This window comes from Esox lucius, chromosome 13 (assembly GCF_011004845.1).
Source record: "Esox lucius isolate fEsoLuc1 chromosome 13, fEsoLuc1.pri, whole genome shotgun sequence".
In the NCBI taxonomy this organism is placed as follows: domain Eukaryota; kingdom Metazoa; phylum Chordata; class Actinopteri; order Esociformes; family Esocidae; genus Esox; species Esox lucius.
In genome coordinates this window covers 5,512,633-5,523,368 of record NC_047581.1, presented here as the reverse complement: position 1 = coordinate 5,523,368, position 10,736 = coordinate 5,512,633, and positions in this window count along the sequence as shown.

Genomic DNA, 10,736 nt, shown 5'->3' with positions numbered 1-10,736 from the left:
ATTGACGCCACTCAATGTAATGTAATGCTTCGGCAAGGGAGGGAGCAACTGCCCCATTTCTCCAGTAACGTGCAGGTGTTTTTCAATAGCACCGCAAAGGCTACTCTTCATGGTGATCTGATACAATGCAGGACACTAAGCTGTTGAAAGCTGCTCTCCAAAGCCATATCAGCTATTATGTACTGGATCATTATACAACATTTATAGTAGAGTGCTTCCACCCATATCTTCAGTGGGACCTGTGATGCCACTTCTACAAAAAGGTTTGGTTGAATTAAGCAATTATTTATCAAACCGGTTAGTTAGGCTTTTATGTCATGGTGAGACAATTGATAGTTGGATCTGTTTTGTTTGATTCAATTATGTATATAAACGAAAATGACAAATTCCCTTCAGTCATTTCTGATAAAACTTACATTCCTAATTCCAGATTATTTTCTTAAAAGCACAAAATAGGCCTCTTGCATAAACATAATGTCATAATATGGCCTATATTTAAGAGGGGTTATTATAAAGAACAGTTCTTCCCCGGCGAACTGTTTCTCTCATGGTGACATGGGCAACGTTTATCACAAATGTATTTTCATGTGATGTTTTCATTGCATACAGCCTATCGTTTACATGCTTTATTTATTTTATTTGCTTTTAAACATTAATTGTAAATAACTGACAATAATTGTTTGTTAGTGTGCAGTTTCAGTTTCATTGTGAATGAGACACCAAAGTGATCGGCTGGTTCAGCCTTTCTAGATGATCCTATTCTGCCTCCTATAGGCCAAACCTTATCCTGACATCAGAGGCATTCATTTGCAGTTTAGAATAATGTACTTACATTCATTTTTATCTCATCAATTACACAAAAAAGCTTTGTATGTCTCTCTTTTCCCTTCGCTGTTGTAACATTCCTCAGCATTGGACTGCGCACACGCGCACACTGAACAAGGGAAAAGAAAGAGGCAGAGGAACAAAAAGCTGTAGCACTGATACAAATGTTGTCTAGCACTGGCTTTATTTATCATATCTCCAAATAGCAATGCTATGGTGTGTTATGGTCAAAATACAGTGACCTTACTTGATCAAGTACACCCTCAGCCCACAGATAAGAAGGCCAATATAATGGAGTACACTGAAAAGAGTGTACTGCAATTATTTGTGCCCTGTCAAGAAAAGGCCTATGGACCCCTAGCGATTCAAATCTGAGCGCATTACGTACAGCAGGAAACTAACCCTTGCCAACATGAGACAAATATCGCCTTGCTCCTGCGACATGGCTGAAATTGCACCAGTTTGTCATGCACACTGCTGCCAGCTCTACCAAAATATAATTTGCTTGCAAATGTGAGCCCCCTTTCTCCAGACCTCCAGCAGTCGCCCCATTGGTTAGACATTTGTCTTTCCACTGTCACTATCAGTGAGCAATGGTTACTCTCTGGGCTTTGTATTTTTCCACAGGAGATTGTGACGATAAAGTGATAATCAAGAAGAAAATATTTGAAACCATCTGATTGTACTATTTTGTAATTATGCAGGATAGTACACATCGCAAAACTGTTTCCCATGGATTTCCATGTTGTTATTTAGATTTCTCTTTGCACAATTTGCCAGGTTATACATTTGTATTTTCTTCAGTTATTTTAGCCAAAGTTGAGTCTTCATTTTATAGTGTTTGATCAGTTGCTTACGTGACTTTCATGCTGAAACTACGGGACGACAAGTTTTATTAACTGCTGTTGCGTGCAGTAAGTATTGTTTGTTTGACCTTGCAGATAAATGAAAACCATTATAACTAAAATGGTAAAACGGTGTCAATCGTGAATTAAGCAGAAAATGCGCACCACAGCCAACTTGCTGATATATTGTAAGATAAAAGGGTTTCCTGATTTCGCAAATTTCATGAAATCTGTCTCGAGTTCATGTACTAAAAGATAAGGAGCGGATGAAGTTCACTGCCCAATCGTATTCATTTCTTTCTCTTATCTGTTGATGTTGGGGCTCCTGTGCTCTCGGATGATCCTTTGCCTGCTCATTTTGTGGCTGGAAGAGAAATGACTCCCCGTTGGGCTCTGGTTAGTTGCTGTGTCGTACCGGCTAACCTTAATTCCCCAGCTCAGCAGTGAGCATGTGGCCCTGTGGCGTCTGTGACTCAGGGTCATAGGAGTTAGTGGATATGAGGTCCGATAAATAGCAGTATGTTCAGTTCTGTTCAAGTCTTTCAGTTCTGGTTAAATGCAGAAGATATGATATTATCCATGGGTGACTATTAAACTGGGCTCAATCTGCACTTCCAAATGAGGGTCACTGTCTGCAGTTATCCTTCATCGTGTGCTTGCTGGGCCCTGGTTGCTGAGCTTTCATCGTGTGCTAGCATTTAAAGGCCTTTCAGTGTTTCGTTTAAGAGCATCTGAACTTAGAACCTACCATGTAAGTCAAATTTTGAGAATGCCAAGAAACTGCCATTTAAACTTGGAGCTTACTATTTTATGAGGTACATAGTAATGTTGTTTTAACAAGAATATTTTAAGATTTGATAATTAAACAAATAAAAACATGAATGTTCTCAGTCCACATGTATATGGGATGTCTGATGACTTCTCAATTGCTTATAGCAATATTGTCAACGTGGCCATTTGCATGACCACTGGATCTCCATTAAAGCACTCTGCCTTGTTTTTAAGATTCCTTAAAAAAACATTGATTGTCTTGGCAGAATGACTTTCTGTCCAAGTGGTAATGATTATGCAGATACCACAACCTTTACATTTGACTCTAGTTCCCAGGGGCACCAAGGCCGTTGTCTTGTTACAAGCCTGTCTGTCCCCTTGTGCTTAGTCTGTTTTTCCATTTATTTATTTTTGTTCATATGATCTATTTAGTTTTCTATTTGTTAAATAATCGGGATGTACCATTTTTTAGGATGTGTGAGAAATTGATTTAATGTTAGAAATGTTTTTGAAGGACACAAAGTGAATGTTAATATCACAGTGTAAAGGCGTTAAAGACGTAGGCTCTACTCTGCTGTCCTTTTGGTGATATTCATTGTTGATTTAATCATGCTGGAAGTCCCTGTGGAATATTGACAGTGGCCTTTTCACAATATCTCTCCTCTTCTTCCGTGTTTGGACTGTTTTCCTTTCATATACAGTTTTTTTTTTCTGTGACTCAATTTTATTTGACAGAGAATATTCCTGAGCACCACAAATGCCACTGTGAATTTCAGAGATGGCAGACTTATTGATTGGTTACATTTGCATACATAAATCTATTGGCTATCTGACACTTGCCAATATTTCCCCATCCTGAGAGCTGTGGTGCTGACTCCTGCACAGCACATTATCATTGGTGATGAGGCTTTTATGAACTCTGACAGTTTTCCTTCACTGTCTTTTCATGGAAATACGGGCAGTTGACTGTATTTGCTTTTCCACTCTCTCAATTGTAAATTAATTGCTAAACAACAAAAAGCATATATAACAAAATTCTGTTTGTTCATTTATTTCAACTGACATTCTTTGTGTATCTGATTAAAGATATTGATCAAGAGCTTTTATTAATTTCACCCACAATCAAATGCATTATGAATGCACTGAGAAAAGATCATTTGCCTCAATGTGACCAGTCCAAAATCAAGGCTCCTGCTGTCTATTTTCTTTGTTCACTTCAGGGAAAGGTCAGAATTGCAAAGGGAATTAATTTAATTGTTCGAGGGTGCAGCTGGCAGTGTCAAATGGCTTTGGCTGGAGTTCTTCCCATTTCATTAACTGGCCGCATTCCAATTCCTGGCCCGGTAAATGCACTGTGACACCCAAGCATTTAGTATGCAAGAGATTATGAATGGGCACGGTTAGGCGGTTAATAGCTCTGATGCGCTACGAGGCCGCTCCCATCAGCACCAATACAGACCAATCACCAAGGTCTTTAAAATGATATAAATACAAGTGACGTGATGTAATGAAGTTGTGTTCTTTAAAGCACTCTGGTGCAGAGGACCATAATGTCTTGGTTGGTAAGTGCCTTTCTCAGATATAACCGCATCTGTTCCCTTGAATAGTTTTACACTGATCAATAAACAGTTTTCCCTGGCCTTTTGCCGGTGTCACTTGACATTGAGGGATGCAAATTCATGTCAGAAACTAGCTTGACAGTTTTCCTTTTGCTACTTTGGAAATTACTGAAACTCAGCAATAAGAGAGCTGTCGGACACTTTGGAGGCCAATTTCTAACACAAAGTTCCATGTCTCTGGCAATAGCTGAAAAGTTCTTAGAGGAATTGCATGATGTGAAAAATTACCACCTTGAACATATCATGCATAATGTTAATGTCAACCTCAGGGTCAGGATGTTATGAATGATGTACTCCATATTTTGACTCTATATATTACTTCATAAATGATACTTGAGGTATAGGGACAATGTATTCATTTTACAGGTCAATCATGACCAATGAAATCCTGACACCTGAACTAGTTTGGGACATATATGCTTGACAACAAGGTGCAATGGCACTACTTAGCTGCAAAAACAGTATGGCCTGGTAAGTACCTACTGTAGTAGTTCTGAAAAAACATTGATTGACAGATGAAAGACAGACCGATCCTATGGAGAACAAGATCCTATGGAGAAAAAATGTAACCGGCATACCACCTCATCTGTGAAATATGGTGAATGGGGTGTTGTGTTTTCTACATTCATTGCTGCCACTGGAACAAGGTTCACTTGTCTTCATTGATGCCTGCTGACGTCAGCACCTGGATGAATTCTGACGTTTACATAAACCTGTAAACTCATTTGATAGCTCTTCGTTTTTGCTTCAGGATACTGACCACTAGCTACCAAGGAGCTGTTCAGGGTAAAAGTTTTTGACTGGCCAAGTCAATCACCCAATCAGAATGCAAACGAGCATGTCTTAAACATGCTGCAGAAAAGACTGAATGTGAAATGGCCCTCTAAATAGGCTCTGAAACAAGCAGGAACTACAGGTGGCTTCAGAACACTTTTTTTGATTAGTGACACCAGACAGGGCATCACCAGGGAGGGTACTTCAGATAATAATTTCATGCAAAAGATATGATTAGTAACCATAACTGTGTAATTATACTTCATTATAATGTTAATCTGTCCAAATATGTTTAGAATAATTTAAAATGCCCTTCACCCAATAGTTATAATATCCTTTCAAATCCAAATTGTTGTTATACAGGGCCAAAACAATAATACTGTAATTGTGTCATTGTCCCAATTAACCTGCCTGTCTAAAAATATTTAGAAATAAACCTGCCTGTCTTAATAGATGGGAGTTAAAATGTGTAACTTTTTGATATTAAATGTACACATGTATGTTATTGTGTTGTATATTTGTTTGGAGACTTTATTTACATGAAAATTGACAAGGCATATGATATAGTAAATCATTATTCTTCTGTTTCCCACAGAAGAATAATTATTTGGTTATTAACTTGGGTCTAGAGTGGAATAAAATAGAGCAATGTGTTCGAAACACCAGGGTAAATTTCTGTTCTCAAGTCCATCCCTGATTATCTGTTCCACTTTTCCCATTTACCCATGCATGTCTGTATCATGTGCTATAACAAGGCTAATACACATCTGTTGTGTTAGTATTGAACAGAAATCACCCTAAAAGGCAAACTTTGTGTTGCAGAAACTGATAATGCCAGTTGATAACTAGGCTAGCAGAGAATTGTACCATTGTACTGTTCTCCAAACACTGTTCTGTCTGCTTATTAAGATTTCAAAGATACAAACAGTAGTTCAGTAATTGCTTTCTTGAATCTGCCTTTAATAATTACACTTAGAAAAGCCGTAGTGAAAATTACGGCGGCAGAGACTAATGGAAAACGAGATTTTTTCACTGAATTAGAGAGCCCAACAATCCATATATTGACAATCCATCAAGATGAAAGAGATCAGGAAAAGTGTTTTAGACTGTCCGAGAGAGGAAGGCAAACTGGTTCTGATGCGGCGTGGCATCTTCTGTGAGGCTCAGCGCCTGGGAGAGCAAGAGAGGAGATTCAGTGTAGATCAGACAGTGGAGGCATCAGCGTATGTCTCATATCGTTCACCGAGCCACTTCAAGGGCCACCAGCTTCATTTCGACCTAGATTGAAAAAGTGTTTATGTGTGTGGGTGTGTGTGTGTGTGTGGGGGGGGGGGGGGGGGGGGGGTGGTTGGCACAGTTAAAAGGCAAACAACTTTAACCTTTTGTTTGATGATTATCTAGTAGGAACCCAAAATGAAAATGTAAATTTAAGAAAGAAAGATTTCTCCAGCTATTGATAAAGAACAAATACTTGGGAATGTTGACTGATCACTTACTTTGTCTTGTAAACCTCAGCATGAAGTTCCTGTGGTATTGCACCTTACTTTTCCTACAGCTTTACAATTAGCCATATTATATTAAAGCAATAAAGCCATGATGTTTGTGGTTTATAGTAAAAAAAAACCACGAATAAGAGTTGTTCAAGCCTAACCTTGGTGCCCTGGTCATACATTGGTCACACAACCATGTGATGTCTTGCAGTACACGTCATACATGTAAGCAGTAAGGCATAAGGGTATGCTATATGGCCAGTATACCACCACAAAGAGATGTTCTAAGGCACAATGCATTGCAGAGTTTTAAGCATTTTAATCACATTGGTAAGGTTTTATATAGCTGTAAGGCAACTCATGGGTTTGTTTTCTATTGCCAATATACCACAGCTAAGGGCTATATATAGTCACTCTTTGATGGTTGTTGCCAAAGACAACCCTTAGCTCTTATTTTGGTTATATAACACACCCCTTGCATCTTAATGTTTAAATACACTCAAACAAACATTTTGTTAAGGTAATGTCCCAGTTCCATTCAGTGTTTTTGTTTGGAAACCGTCCATCATTTTCATGTGGGTTTTTTCTACGAGTGACATACTGCATGTTGACAGTAGTATATTATGATGTCAAAATCATTGAGAAAAAGAAAACTGACACCAAATAAAGAATTGTTTTAGTTATTGAGTGAACATTTCTAAATGTATAGAACTGATGATGGAATTTACATTGCAGACTTTTTCCTCTGACATTTTTAGATGTGACTGTTGGGTTTTTACAGGTGAATGTTTGTTTTGAAACTCCTGTACATCTGTTGACGCAAAGGTACAAATTATGTGATTATGATGTATCATGTATTAGAAAAGGCTCTTTGTTCCGTGGAAAAAATCAATACCAAAGCGCCTGGAGCAGCCATTTTTCCCTTTTAAATGTCCATATAGGATGGGTCTGGAATTGCTGATTCCACATTTAGAATGACAGTGATTCATACCATGCTGCTGTCCGGTTAGGCCTCTAACTTATACCTGAGGGTCCACCACTGACATTTCATCTGCAACTTTGGGAAAGGTTAAGGGCTGGGGAGCTGGAAGCTGGCAGGAAGCAGAGAACCTTTACTATTGACTTATTTTTAGATTCTACAGTAGGACAGAAGCCAAAGAAAGAGTTTTCCTGCTGGAGGAAGAAGTGAAGCTGATCATCTACAAAAATGATATGAGGACTTTGCTTTTTCCTCAATCATGACAGGTGATACACAGCATATGCAGGAGTAAAGATGTTTATGAGGAATACAAAATGCTATGGCAACACGCGTAAATGGCAACATAATTAGCTAGAGTCTGGAAAGTAGACGTCACAGTAACCCGTTTTCATGAAGCCCAATGGAATTTCTTAAAGTGAAAAAATTATTAAAGTTTACCTCTCACAACAGGGCAGATGGTGCCCTAGTTAGAGCATCTGACCAGTAACCAAAAGGTTAGTAAAATGAATCCCTGAGCCATCAAGTCATTCTGTCCCTGAGTGAGACAATTAAACCTAAGTCTCTCTGAATTGTCTGCTAAAATAAAAAATAGAAAAACATTTATTGATCCATAACCTAAGTATCAACGGCGACATGATTTGAATTAGTACTTTTAATATGCAGTATAAGCTCCAATCAAGGGAACAGAAAATCTGATATCAAAACTTGGTATCAAACCACTTCTTAATAAACTGATATGAAACCACTTCTTTATAAGTGATTGAACAGTACTGACTGGCATTTGCAAGTCTTTGGATATGTTTTTATATCCGTCTCATCTTCATCAGAGTCTTGTATTTTAGAGAGCTACTGTATACCTCAAATGAAAACTGCATCCATTTGTAGACACCCCCACTCAGATTCTGACCTCTGACCCTACAACCCTGGTGAGGCCTGAGTAGCACAGCTCTAGGTCATAATTAGGGAGGCCTAGGGGATCCTATCTTGGCCTTGGTCCCTGAACAGCCAGGAACCGCACAAACCACAGCAAGTTGCCATTAGGTGCAGGGAATTCTTCCTTGAGATATAATTTGTTAGGATTTTTGAAGACCATCTCAGATCGCGCTCAAATCAGCTTTAAATATAGCAATTGCCTAACTTAATAAAACGTTTCTAACATTTTTGTGATGGTTAGCATACTTTGCCAATACTAACTCATAGCTATGTTAATATGTAAACATGTTTGCAGTGGGCAGGTATCCACATTGCCCAAATGGTTCCATGAAAGAGAAGTGAAAAGGGAAATTCTATCCATTTATTTACCCTCGTTTCACTAGGGTAAACTGACTCAGAATACATTCTCATTCCCAGCAATGACCTGGGGGGAAATAAGACCTCCCTGCCTTGTACTGGCTTGAGGTTTCCATCTAGCAACCTTTAGGTTACTGGTCCTTCTCAACAGCTTGACCACATGCTGAACCTTATCAGCTGCTTAACATCAGTTTTCATCCAATGAAAGAACTGGAGAGTTGATGGAAGTCAATGCCTTCAATATTTGAGTATGACTAGTCTATGATGTTGTTTTTTTCCTACAATTTCATTCACCTGAAGCCACTGCGTTGCATTCCGCATAGAACTGAAGATGGTGGGTCCACAGTGACCCTTCCCCCAATGTCTAGTTTGGCTGTAAGAAGGTGGTGGGCGGACACTGTGCAGAGCACGAGAGGTTGTTCATCATTGACTGAAGGGTCACCCTGTGAGTATTTATCTTGTAAGCAGCTTAGCCCTACTGGAAACTTGCCTTGTCTCCCGTTTGTCTTCATTCAGCAACCAGCCATTGTTAATGACTGTCATCGGCCACACTACCTGTCCAAATACCTTTGGGTAGCGAAAGAGTGTGTGTTTTTTGTGTGTGTGTGTGTGTGTGGGGGGGGGGGGGGGGGGTATTCGAAACAGGCTGACAATTGAACAGGCTACAACCTACCACAAAAAACCCATAACCATGCAACAGTGTGTGTGTGTGTGTGTATGTGGGGGGGGGGGGGGAGGTCAGACAGTCTTGAACTAAAAAACTATTAAATTAAAGAATTTCCCTTCATCTTGTATTGTCCAGGACTATCCTTTCTGTGCTCTCTATGTCAATCCATTTATGTCAGCAAATCTACTACTCAGACCAGGACACTGCACTGGGAAGTGAGAGGATGAGAAGACATTATGCTCCAAGGCACAGATACGGGTGTCTCTGACATTATGTAGATATAGAAATTCCTAGAATCAGACTTGGGTTTTTTCCGCTGTCATAGTTTGAAAGGTGCATTGATCGAAGGTCTTCTGAGGAGCTACGGAGCTGACCCTGTCGTTTCGGGAGATTGGGGGAAGCTGACAGAAATGTGACAAACAATTTCACAGAATGATGGGAGAGAGCTGATCTCTAGCACTGTCTTTTTTAAATAATAACCTAGTTTAGTGGTAAGCCACCCATCTTTAAAGATGTCCAGCAAAACGCATCCTTTGAGATATCCTGCTAGACTTGTTAGAATCTCATGTCTACGGATTTCACATGCAGACTGGTTCGGGCTTTCTTCACGTTCATATACATTTTCAAATTATTCCATACACTATACTAGCACTGAATATTATGCATTTTATTCATTTTGTCCTGTTAATTTGGCACCTTTTGCGAATTTCCATTTAATGCAATCTAGAGTATCTTGTGTAAACGTTTACACTTGGGATTTTTGGGGGGAAATGTATTGGCAAACTTGGAAGACTTGAACTGTGTGCTTTCTACTAAAACCTTGTACCTTCAGAAGCGTGTTTTTGTTCCAAGGATGAACCAATATATATACATTTCTCAAAGAAATTAAAGGATCACGTAATCACAATCACATTTTAACACTAGGTCAATTAATCTTCAGGGATATCTACATTTGTGCTCAAAAGTTTGTCTACCCTTGGAGAATTGGTAATATATGTACCATTTGTAAAGGACATGGTACATGAGTGAGCAGGCACAGCTTTTATTTCTTATGGGATACACATTCAACTGTAGGTCATAACATAATGGCACAATCATAAAACAAAACATGGCAACAAAGAAAAAAATGAACTGACCCCTGTTCAAAAGTCTGCATACCCTTAGTTTTTAATACTGTGCATTGCCCCCTTTAGCATCAATGACAGCATGCAGTCTGTTGAAATAGTTGTCTATGAGGCCTTGAATTCTTGCAGGTGGTATAGCCTCCAGGTCTTGCAAAGTCTTTGGTCGTCTTGCATGCACCACACGTTTGAGATCGAATGGCTCGATTATATTAAGGTCAGGAGACTGTGATGGCCACTCCAGAACCATTACCTTTTTCTGCTGTAACCACTGGAGGGTCATCTTGGCCTTGTGCTTAGGGTCATTGTTGTGCTGGAAAGTCCAAGAGCGTTCCATACGCAGCTTGCCAGTATT